Below are 9,374 nucleotides of genomic sequence, written 5' to 3'. Positions count from 1 at the left end.
GCGTTTAAAGGGCGATCGGTGAATTACGGCCACAAATTCTACAGACAAGGAAAATATACAAAGTACGAAAGAGCAAAAGTAGCCACATATACTGAATACTAACCACTGTAACCGTAATCTAAACTTGTAGTCTAAAGGCTCATTTTCTTTCGAAGCCAAAAGAATAATTTTCTTCGCGCGGCAACTCAGTATCTAGGCTCGGCGCACTTGGCCCCTTGGCTGGCCACAACTAAGCCAATAGGCCACGGCATGAGAGCCACAGCCTTCTACAAGGAGGTAGTGCAGTCCCTGGCGCTGCTGCAGAGGCTTTTTTTCGTGGGAGTACCTGCGCGCAGTAAAGCCGAGAAAGCTTTATTGGGACTTGCTGGCACAATTTCTGCAACCTTCAGTATATCGACAACCACCCATAGGGGTGGGCAAGACTGATGTTCTCAAGCGAGTCAGGAAGCTGCCCGTTCCAACAGGCTCCAAGGATATCTCCCGTTTCCACACAGGAGTTTTTCCCGTGAAAGCTCGTCAGGAAGAGCGTGGTTTCGTCCTACCATGGGGCGCAAACTGTCTCCTGTGTGGCCGACGGGAGACCGCTCAACATTTCTTTATGGAATGCAACACGGCGCACATCTTCTGGGACGAACTACGGGGATTTTTCGCCACGGATTTGGAAGTCACATGGCCAGGGCTCTTGTGTCTCGACGCGTCTTGTAATCGTCCAGAGCTTCGATACATTGTGATAGTGCTTGCGTTGCATGCCCTTTGGCGTGCGAGCGTGGATGTGGTGGAGTGTGTGCGTTGGCCGAAACCAGCGTGGCGGCACCTATTGGACAAAACAGAGTGGACAATGAGTGCACTAGAGTCCTCTGGCACCGACGAAAACCTGCAGGAGGAACTACAGCGAGGCTGCCGCGCTGTGATTGTCTTCAAGACCCGCCAGTCCGAACGGTTTGGGTGCCGCTGATGCTTCACGCAGCGTTGCCCGTGTTTTTTTTTTCCCTTTTTTTTCTCTCCTCTTTTCTGGTTTTCCCCTTTGTCCTTTAGTGGCGCATTTTAGGCTTATACGTTACACTTTTTGTGACCCTTTCTTACCAGTCCTCTCGACATAATTCTCTGTTGTGCTTAATCTCCCCTCACGTTTCCTATGGCCGACGTTAACACGAGAAGCAATCAATGCACTCGGCTATTGGTTGAGTTGCAGCCTTGTACATATATTTATTTATTTATTTATTTATTTATTTATTTATTTATTTATTTATTTATTTATTTATTTATTTATTTATTTATTTATTTATTTATTTATTTATTTATTTATTTATTTATTTATTTATTTATTTATTTATTTATTTATTTATTTATTTATTTATTTATTTATTTATTTATTTATTTAACAATACTGCCCCTCTCAACCAAGAGCCTAGCAGACGGGCAAAAACATACTTGTTATGTTACAAGCATACAATATAAAAGAAATGAAAGAATTCTAAACAGTTCCAATAAATGCGGACAACAAAGTATACAATTTTTGGGAAAAACAACCGAAGAATACTCGCAACAGTATGGCAACATTTCATAAAAAACAAACAAACAAAATAAAAAGATAACAATAGTCGGTGTACCCCATAGTAATCCTACGAATTGTTAGGAACGTGTAAAGGGAACCGGGAATAAGAGTAAGAAGCATTAATAGTATATCTTGATTTTAAAAATGACCAAAAGAAACTTTTACTTGCTAGAAGGCTTCGGGGGGGGGGGGGGGGGGCAGCTCATTCAGCTTCCGTCATATCAGTTAAAACCACAGCTGCATCACGACCGTTTCACTTGAAGCTGACCCCAAGAGGAAAGCTTACTTGTATTTATGCCAGCAAACCGTGCATACCAAGTATCCCGGCGAAATTTAATCAAACAATAAATAGGTAGAGTGGTCTAGGCTGGTGAAATCAACCGAGGACTATTCAGAGTTGGTTTCCATAGTCTCCGGTGGCTTTCCATTTGCCATGGTTTTTCTGCAGTTAGTACAAAATAATTAGTGGCTTCTTCATTTATTGGCCCCAGGAGCAAAGCATCAGTTATAAAGTTGTAGGTAGTGTTGAAAAATAGGTGCCCGTAATCTTCGCATCATGGTATGATTTCCGTACCTTTATGCACTGGCTTCGAAATCGAGCTAACATATGACTAGCTGCTCACACATATCTCTCACCCACATTATGTAAAGCCATGCCTTGGAGAGCACTTCTTACGAAAGCCGATTTTGTTTTATGAGCCATGTTTTGGGACATTGAAGTGGAATTGCTGTCATGCAGACGCTTCCTTTATTGGGCTTGTTGGCGGTTCAGATCATGCAAAAAAAATCTACAAAATAGAAGGCACCTTGGTGCAAACATTTCTGTCAGCTGTTTTGGAAAACAGTTCACTACTTCCTTATAGATACTTGTTCTTGAAGCGAATATTTAAATGCTAACTATATAGTCTTAATTATTATATTGTTCAATATTGAAAATCAAACTATGCCAGGGAACTCTCAACAGCCCATAGCTGGATTAATTCACTGGGCTAGGGCATATCGACTTTTTGAAAGCTGGGACACCTGGTATATAACACACTCCATGGTCCCCCTCTCTCTCTCTCTTCCTTTTTTTTAGTTGTTTTAATGTCCCAGCCACCTTGAGTTTTAAGCACATCACACGGTATGTTAAGATTTGATTTCGGAAACTCTAGGGCTAAAAGAATGTGTTTTATATCACAACCATTTTTCGACTGAAAATAAATTGCATTCATCAGACATCAATGCTTTCAGAAAGCAGCAGCACATAGAGAGTCCTTTTAGATGGCGGTAGCGGTGGGTATCAGATAGGGGACTGATAACTAGAAAAACAACTACTCTGTCTTGTTATTTTTCGGATAGTTAAATAGAAACAAAGGAATGCTATGTTTATGTCACATACTTGTTCATTCTATGCCTAAGAAACAAAATTGCTACAAAGTTTTATTGCAACCTCCTATGTCGATTTTATTATTTGGTAAAGATTACTGATTCATACGCGACTTCCTTGTGTGGTATGTTTTGCAGCATTGCACTAGTGATCACGAGAATTCGCTATGTGGAAATAGTTTGTGAGGCATTTTTTATTTTTTTTTTTACATTTCATGAAGGCGATAACTGTACCCAAACTAGAATTTTTGAATGTAGTGTTAAGTTGGCCTGCTTCTGCCCATGACAGCAGAATCTTTGATAATAGCCGCGCAAGATTCCTCTACGAGGAACGTGCCATCCAGGGTTACTTCTTGAAGACATGGGATAAGCGTGCCGCCCTTACCTCATGACACCTTTGAGGGAATCCGGACAACGAGGCAGCCCGGATTTCCGGTAAGCTCATCGTAACATAACAAATCCTATGAGCAATAGAATACGTTTTCTTTTTTCATTTAGGTACAACAAGGCGTAGATCAAGACAAGGAACACCCTAAAAAGGGCATTTGGCATCTGGAAGAGGAGGCTCCCGTGCCTTGACATGAAACTCCAAACAGACACCACAATGTCTGCGGTAGTTATTACAGCTTGTGCTGCACTGCACAATTTTGGCCGCCGTCGTGGTGCAGAGGAAATGCCTCCAGCCCTGCTGCATGCAAACACTTGCAACATCCAACAGCCACAACCAAAACAGCAGCCACTGCCTGCGGACTCTCAAGGTGGTTCCAGAGCAAGAGGAAACATTATTCGGCAGCATTTCACACAAAACTTGGCAGTCTGAACAAAAAATTAAAAAAAAACTTGAAATTTTATTTTCACTCTTTGTTTCCTTCCTTCAAAGCAGCAGTTTGCAGCTGCAGTAGATCTTGTTTGGATTTTTCGGTCCAGTTTTGCAGCTCATACAACTCAACTGCATTCCTGACATTATGCTCATATTCAGCTTTCATGTGCTTCATTCTAAGGGCATGCTCTGTCCTTTTCCTTTTGTTCTCGGCTGCCACAGCCTGCAGCCGAGCAGTGAGCTCCGTGGCAAGAACAGCCTTTTGTGGAGCTGCTGGAGTCAGCGCCATTGCCTTGCGTCGGCGGTTATCAGGCTGTTTACAAGCAGGAAGATTGCTTTTGGAGGAAAGCTTGACTCCATGTGAAGCTGAAATCTGTGAAATGGTTTTGAATTATTTGTACATTAAACATGCTTCAATAAGCTTTCGATCAGTTTAATTCTCATAACAATACAGTATCACAGTATCTTCATAGAAGAGTAGGGGTGTGCACAGCATTATTATGCTGCAAGATAAGCCAGTTTAGCTTTATGCAAAAGGATGTTGCATATAAATTATGTTTTTACTTGCACAGAAAAACAGCAGTCATGTTCCCCTTAAAGTGGCAGTTGTGCGTTTACAGAAAACCACTTGACAGTTTAATAAATAATTCCAGCCGAATACAAAATGCTGAGGCTTAAGAAAAGTACTAGAGAATCGCAAGATAGAAACAATTAAGGACCGTTCTATAGTATCTTCCTTTCAAGCATCATGAGTATAGCCTCTTTTAGTACAAATTAAGACAAATGGACTAGTTTTTTAGTTATGAGTTAAACTCATCTTTGAAATGAATGCAGCTAGTATCCATTTTTTACAACATGTTGTGATATATTTATAATTAAGTGTCCTCAACCACTCAGTTAGGCACACAATATTGCAACAGATCTGTTGCATTCAGCGAGATGTGTTTGCTCTCAAGATATGTAATACAGACAGGTGATATGTTCACGCTATTCTTTGATGTGTGCATCATTCGCATTTGTATTGCAGTGTGCCATTTTGTCGCTCATTTCTAAACAATACTACGGGATATTTTGTCTTAAATATTTAAACCCAAAGATATGTCTTTGCTGACATTCAATAGTTTTCTTATGCAGAGCTCATTTTCTCGTTAATTCTTGCAATTGCAAGTATTTCAACTTAAAGGCCTATGGCCTAATTTAATGCATGGTGGCTATAAATTTGGTGCTGGCTATGCAGGATAAAGAAGCGTGGCTATGTCGGATAATAAAAAGTTATTTTTGGATTCAAGAATATGAATCGTGCTTTGCATCTCACGCACGTTGTTATTATTTCCGTGTTACACTTTGTTCTCCGTTTCAAGCCTTATATAACGCAATAATGACAGATTTTACCAAGATTATTCACATTCAGTTTTGCCTGACCAATGGTTAAAACCTCAAAGATTCAATACTTCATATATACTGACGCTACAAATTGCTGCGTAGCTTCATACCAATTGTGCACGTAGAGGTATGTATTTGAAATCAGACAAGCAAGAGAATTACGATCATCCGCTGTCTTTGGCTCAGACTGCGTTGCCTTTAGCAGAGCAGCAATGGCCGGAGTGCAGCCAGAACTTTATCTGTTGTTGTTATAGCGGCCGCTCTCACTTTTAAATCATTTAAAAACCCTTGTCTGCATGTGGGTCGCTACATCTCCAACTCTCTGCAGTTCCTCGTCTAGTTGGCTGTCTGCTGGTGTGCTTCCTCCTAAGTAAAAGAGCATGAATGCCAGGTACAATACTACTAAAATACGTTAAGATTTCGAGTGCCATAAATGTTTATTCCCGAGCGCAAAACTTCCCTATTTCGGTGCCCACTCCCGTCCTGACAACAGCAATATGTTCTTCAGCACGCCTGCGACGTACATCCGATATCTTCTGGGTATGTGTCCGGGCGAACCTGACCTCGCTGTATTTGTCTTTTGCTTTATTGCCTATTTTGATGTTCAACAGAACCAGCAATAGGATCCTATCTGCATTCCCGGCGACGTTTGGACTTCCTGTGCAGCACGGTGACAGCGTGAAAACTGCATGTGCTCATGAGCGAGTGCGTCAACGTGCGGTTTTATATATACTTTTTATTGTGCAACTGTTATTATACATTTTCTTTATTTAATGCGTCATCGAACCGCTTATTCTCAACGTCATCGATAATTACGAATAACACAAACGAGGCCAATGCCACATGAAACACTGATATCACGAAAACTAGGAGCTCGCTCGGTTAGTTCCCTTCATTTTGTTTCTCTTTACCGCTTCCTAACTATCCCTTCTATTTCAGCCGCACCACTGCAGTTGCTTCAGGTATAAGAAAGCAGACACCGGGTCTGGCAAACATCTTTATTTTCTGTTATCCGATAATAAATCACCACATACTACTACTACTACTCGGTTGGTGCAGGATTTTGAAACATGTGACACCGCAATAATGGGATCCGAAAATGAACATAAATTCCTAATTGTTTCGGCGCGTGGCTTTCGCGTCACGTCTTGAAGTACACGCCTGCCAGATTCGATGAACAAGTCTTGTAGCGGGAAATGCTTCGCAGCAAGCGTGTGGCGTGAGAAATTTTTCTTTTACCAAGCGAAAGAGAAGCGGGGCTCACTTGGGGCGAAACTCTTCTTCATGCCTGCAGCTTTTCCTTCGCGCCACTTTTCTTTTAAATTGTCCCAGCACTTCCTCAGCTGAGCTTCTGTGCGAGGCCGAACGCGTCAAACCTTTCCATGTCTTTCTCTTCTTCTCGAGGGAGGAGATGCTATCACTTTTCATGCATTCAGTTACCGATTTATGCAAGTTCGCGAGGCCGATCAATAGGGAGCCCAAGCTCAAGTTTCGCCGCGCGACGGCAGCGCCGCATTCCTGGCGTGGTGGCGAAATGTGAAACGGTGGGGCTTCGCCGGAGCAGACGCTCCGCTAGATTCCTGTGCACGCGCGGCGACCGCGTTGCGTCTGGCGGTTATTTGGCGATACAAAAACGCTTCCGCTGATGCGTAACGGATGTACTAAGTAGCATTGTGTCATGGGAAGCCACAATGGTAGGCGAAGCACCAAAATTCGAGGCCCACGTGTGAAACTTTGCAGATTCCTGTGGAAGCGTGTCCGCAAGACCTGTTTTCCAACACCATGACAGCGTTCTGAGAAGTCTCGCGTTCTTTGTGGAAACGAAAAGAGCCAATTTCCCCTTTCTTCGTTAACTCAGAAATGTTGACAGTTGACAAAGACGGCTTGGAGAGCCATCAAAAAAGTACAGTGGTTAAACACCATGCATAAAAAGTGAAGAGGATGGAAGATTATCCTGCTCGTCGCTCCCCGCGTGTCTAGTTTTGCCGATTTTTTGTGCTCTCTCCCTGCTTTGTGAGTGCTCTGAGAGCAACCAAATCAACAGATGTGACGTCCGCAATCGAGACTGATGTGTGAATGTGCCCTAAGTGTCCACAGCTGCCTTTTCATTTTTAGATTGACCAAGAAAATATCTAGGAACGAGGCCTTTTTTTTTTGTTTGTTTTTCGGGGGTGGGGGCGGCGTTAACATGCCTTGCTGAGACGCTTTTACAGATTTTCGCAAATTGGCCAATAAGTGAACCAATTATTATTATTATTATTAACGAAGATATGTCGGAAGTGCAGTACAAAAGTTATCCTAGCTATGGCTCGACTAACACTACTCGCACGGAGCATCCCATTCGCGTCACAAGGTTCGTGAGTGCAAACCAAATATTATCATAAATGAAGCGCAACCATTTAATAAGAACCGAAATAAAACACTGTGTAGTACAAGCTTGGATTTCACCTGCCTTCCGAGCCAGCGAGCCGGTTATATCGCGTGTAGCGCACGGAGCACGCATGGGCTTATGAGATTGCTAGCGTTCTTGTCTTTGATGAAACACCTCCTTCGGACTATATACTTACTCTTCTACTGCGACATTTCCTTTACTAACGTCGTAATAATAAAAAAACAAATCCGTATATAGATCGCATGCTACAGGCCAAAACGATAGTCAACAAGCGGGCCACTTTATTACACAGTATTGATGATACTTTAGCAGTTTTTAAAGATATTATGTACGACAATATAATTACATAGCGGACTTACCTCGAGATGCATTCCTACCTTTTTGCTAACGTGGGACGCATTCACAATCAATATTTACTCATCCCCGTCTGTCGTCTGCTCTACAGTGCAGACGTGAATAAAAAGTTTATCCTTCATGGAAGTACGCGTCAGGTTGCCCAATCAAGACGGAATGCGGGTTGCATGTCGCGGTGCGCCTGCGGGGGCGCGTCAATGCGCGTGCTCGTGCGAGAGAAAGCGCACGGCGCACGCCGTGAAGACAGCGAGCGAGCCGGCGGCGTCCAGTGAGTGCCCGCGCGACAAAGGAGCGCGAGACGTCTGCACGTGCGCAGAAGCGAGCGAGCGAAAGGAGAAAACTCGCACGGGATGCCTAGGTGGTGCCGCCGCGTTTATCCCCAGTTTCTATTTTTCTGTCAGAGATGGCGCTCCCTGTCAGGAGCAGCAGCGCCGCTCGACGGTGCTTTGGAAGCCTATATACCTCGTTCTGTTTCTGTAAATGTTGTTCTTTTCTGCTGTTCTATAATAAAATACAGTTAAAATAAATATAGAGTATAACAGAATATATATATATATATATATATATATATATATATATATATATATATATATATATATATATATATATATATATATATATATATATATATATACACATATGAAGGAAAGAAGCCAACAGTCGGCGAGGCCAAGGAAAGCGTTGGGGATGGTACTTTATGTCTTTTTTTTTCTTTAATGTTTGCTTAGAAAATCACAGAAATTAGTAATGTAATCTGTTTAGGGGAAAGATAATTAAACACAGAGTAGAAGAAAAAACAAAGTGCCGATGGTGGGAACCGAACCCACGACCTCCGAATATCGAGTCCGGTGCTCTTCCAACTGAGCTACATCGGCCGCTGTCCCCCTGTTACTTGCTTGGGTATTTATGTTGTCTGTATACGAACCTTGAGAGTGTTCACCAGCGCCGCCCACAGCCATAGCGGCAGACGTAGAACGCCCTTTGTTACCTCCAGCGTCATGTAGAACGTGATCAAGAGTGAGGGCGAAAGCTGTGCTAGAACCCCCTTACGCTACCTATGGCTTCAAGACTGCCGGAACCGAGACCCCCGTAAGCTACAAGCAGATAAATTAAGGGGAAATGAGGGTGCTCGTTATAATACATGAAGGAAAGAAGCCAACAGTCGGCGAGGCCAAGGAAAGCGTTGGGGATGGCACTTTAGGTTTTTTTTTTGTTTCTTTAATGTTTGCTTTTATATATATATATATATATATATATATATATATATAAAGCGTTGTTTTTCCTTCCGCTTGGCATTTAATGCTCTTTATTCCAATAATCACCATAAGACAAAATTCCTGTAAATGTCAACAGTATAAAAAAGAAAAAAAAAACGAACGTTTGTCTTGCATTCGTAGACTGTTCGCTTCTTTAAATGCTTTATTAACGAGCCCCTCATTTCCCTTTCAATTGTCTGCTTAATAGCTTGCGAGGGTCTCGGTTCTGGCCGTCTGGAGGTCGCA

General features: G+C 42.5%; 1 non-coding gene across 1 annotated transcript; it reads right to left on the bottom strand.

The window, feature by feature from the left end:
* Nucleotides 1–8,674: 8,674 nt before the first annotated feature.
* On the bottom strand, nt 8,675–8,747 carry TRNAS-CGA (transfer RNA serine (anticodon CGA)). The gene has a single exon. It is a non-coding gene; the product is annotated as a tRNA-Ser (tRNA).
* Between the last annotated feature and the right edge of the window lie 627 nt (nt 8,748–9,374).

Source organism: Amblyomma maculatum, chromosome 11, assembly GCF_055883805.1.
Source record: "Amblyomma maculatum isolate TAMU_Amacu chromosome 11, ASM5588380v1, whole genome shotgun sequence".
NCBI lineage: Eukaryota > Metazoa > Arthropoda > Arachnida > Ixodida > Ixodidae > Amblyomma > Amblyomma maculatum.
Note: the sequence above shows the minus strand (reverse complement) of the source record. Positions and strands in the feature narration are given on the sequence as shown.